Below are 3,690 nucleotides of genomic sequence, written 5' to 3' on the forward strand. Positions count from 1 at the left end.
AAGCTTGAATCACACACACACAAAAAGAAATCTTGAACTGACCACTAACAAGTAGCACGATTGAATCAGTAATAAAAAAATCTCACAACAACAACAACAAAAAGCCCCAAGACTAGACAGATTCTCAGCCAAATTCTACCAAACTTACAAAGAACAGGTGCCTATCCTATTGAAACTGTTCCATAACATCAAGAAGGAGGAAATCCTCCCTAACTCATTCTACGAAGCCAGTATTACCCAGATATCAAAGCCAGGAAAGGACACAACAACAAAAAAAGAAAACTACACCAATATCCCTCATGAACATAGATGTAAAAATCTTCAACAAAATACCAGCAAACTGAATCTAACATCATATCAAAAAGAGAATTCATCACAATCAAGTGGGTTTCATCTCACAGATGCAAGCATGGTTCAACATATGCAAATTAATAAATGTGACTCACCACATAAACAAAACTAAAAACAAAAACTGTATGATCATCTCAATAGATTTAGAAAAAACATTTGATAAAATCCAGCACCCATTAATGATTAAAAACCCAGAATAAACTAGGCACAGAAGCAACATACCTCAAAACAATAAAAGTCCATATATGACAAATCCATAGCCAACATTATTCTAAATGGGGTAAAGTCGAAAGCGTCCCCCATAAGAAGTGGAACAAGACAAGGATGCCCACTTTCACCACTTCTATTCAACATAGTACCGGAAGTCCTAGCCAGAGCAATCAGGCAAGAGAAAGAAATAAAGTGCATCGAAATAGGAAAAGAGAAGGTCAAACTAACCCTGTTTGCCGATGATATGATCTCATATCTAGAAAACCCTTCAAAAGACTCCTGGATTTGATAAATAAATTAAGTCTCAGGTTATATGATTAATATAACAAATCAGTAGCATTTCTATATACTAATAACAGGCAAGCTGAGAATCAAACTAAGAACTCAGTATCATTTACAATTGCTGCAAAATAAACAAATAAATAAAATAACTAGGAATATACTTAAGCAAGGAGATGAAAGATCTCTACAGGGAGAACTACAAAACACTGGCGAAAGAAATCATTGATGACTCAAACAAATGGAAAAACATCCCATGCTCATGTATTGGAAGAATCAATATTGTTAAAATGTCTATTCTGCCCAAAGCAATTTATAGTTCAATGCAATTCCCATAAAAATACCAATGTCATTTTTCACAGAATTAGAAAAAAAATCCTATATTTCATACAGAATCAAAAAAGAGCTCAAGTAGGTAACACAATCCTGAGCAAAAAGAACAAATATGGAGGTGTCACATTACCCACTTCAAATTATACTACCAGGCTGTAGTAATCAAAACAGCATTGTACTGGTATGATAGTAGACACATAGACCAATGGAACAGAATATAGAACCCAGAAATAAAACCAACTGATCTTTGACAGAGCAGACTAAAATATACATTGGGGAAAGGATGCCCCATTTAATAAATGATGCTGGGAAAATGAAATGCCACATGTAGAAGAATGAAACTGGATCCATATTTCTCATCATATACAACAATTAACTCAAGATGGATTAAAGACTTAAATGTAAGACCTAGCACCATAAAAATTCTAGAAGAAAACTTATGAAAAACTCTTCTGGACATTGGTCTAGGCAAAGAATTTATGACTAAGACCCCAAAAGTAAATACAACAAAAACCCCAAAATAAATAAATGGGAGGCCGGGCGCGGTGGCTCACGCCTATAATCCTAGCTCTCTGGGAGGCCGAGGCAGGCGGATTGCTGGAAGTCAGGAGTTCAAAACCAGCCTGAGCAAGAGCGAGACCCCGTTTCTACCAAAAATAGAAAGAAATTAATTGGCCAACTAATATATATAGAAAAAATTAGCCGGGCATGGTGGCGCATGCCTGTAGTCCCAGCTACTCGGGAGGCTGAGGCAGGAGGATTGCTTGAGCCCAGGAGTTTGAGGTTGCTGTGAGCTTAGGCTGATGCCATGGCACTCACTCTAGCCTGGACAACAAAGTGTTATTCTGTCTCAAAATAAATAAATAAAATAAATAAATAAATGGGACTTAATCAAACTATTAATATAAAGTTTCTGCACAGTAAAAGAAACAACCAACGGAGTGAATAGATAACCTACAGAATGGGAGAAAATATTCACAAACTGTACGTGTGACAAAGGACTAATATCCAGCATCTACAAGGAACTCAAATGACTCAGCAAGAAGAAAAACCAACCCCACTAAAAAGAGGGCAAAAGACTTGAACAAGTATTTTTTGAAAGAAGATATACTAATGGCTAAAAAAAATATGAAAAAATGCTCAACACCACTAATCATCAGGGAAATGCAAATTAAAACCACAAGGTGATACCACCTTACTCCTGTCAGAATGGCCATTATTAAAAAGTCAAAAAACAATAGATGTTGGTGCAGATGTGGTGAAAAGAGAATGCTTTTACACTCTTAGTGGAAATGCAAATTAGTGCAACCTCTACAGAAAACAGTATGGAGGCTCCTCAAACGACTAAAAGCAGACCTACAATTTGATCGGCAATTCCACTACTGGGTATCTACACAAAGAAAAATAAATCATTACATCGAAAAGACACAAGCATTCATATGCTTATTGTAGCCCAATTCAAAATTGCAAAGATATGGAATCGACGTAAGTGCCCATCAACTGATGACTGGACAAAGAAAATGTGAGATATATATGGAATACTGCTCGGCCACACGAAAGAATGAAGTAATGTCTTTTGCAGCAACTCGGGTGGAACTGGAGGCCATTATCCTAAGTTAAGTATCTCAGGAACAGAGAAACAAATATCGCACATACTCACTTATGAGCAGGAGCTAAGCGATGGATATTACATAGTCATATAGAGTGGTATAATGGACTTTGGGGACTCTGAAAAGGGAAGACTGGGAGCAGAGTAAAGGATCAAAAACTATGTATTGGGTATAATACATACTATTCTGGTGATGGTTACTGTAAAACCCTGACTATACCACTATACAATTTATATATAGATCAAATTTATATAGAGATCAAAAAATCACTTGTACCCCCTAAATCTATTGAAATTTAAAAAAATTATAAGTAGCTTAGAAAAATATGAGAAACCTAGGTTAAGAGCAGTATGATAGTTTATTTATTCAACAAATATCTGAGTATATTCTTGTAGGTGCTAGAGATAAAGTAGGTAAAAAAAAAGGAAAATTCCTGCTCTCTCGGAGATTACTTTCTAGTGGGGGCATACAGACAGTAATCTTACAAACCAGTTGATGAACAGTATATCAGATGCTGAGATGTGTCATGGAGAGCAATGAAGGAGGGTAATGGGGAAAGGAAGTGCAGAGTATAGGGGAAGATGATTGTTTAAGTAGAGAGGTCAGAGATCTCCCTACAAAATAGAAGCTCTGATTCCTGCCCTATAGTGATGATGTAAGAATGTGGGATAAACTGTGCAAGGTTCCTTCTGCCAAGCATTGATGAAGCTGCTGTTATGTTTTGTAGATGAGAAAATAGATGGGCCCAGCACACTTACACTGCGCTACTCTGCTATCTTGTAGATGAGAAAATAGACATGGCTTATCGAGGTCAACTTCACTCAGTTGCTGCTAATTGGAAAAGCCAGGATTTGAACTTAGGTTTTCCGATCCTAGGATTTGTGATCTTTCCATTACCCCTTGCAGC

The sequence above is a fragment of the Microcebus murinus genome, chromosome 6 (assembly GCF_040939455.1).
Source record: "Microcebus murinus isolate Inina chromosome 6, M.murinus_Inina_mat1.0, whole genome shotgun sequence".
Lineage (NCBI taxonomy): Eukaryota > Metazoa > Chordata > Mammalia > Primates > Cheirogaleidae > Microcebus > Microcebus murinus.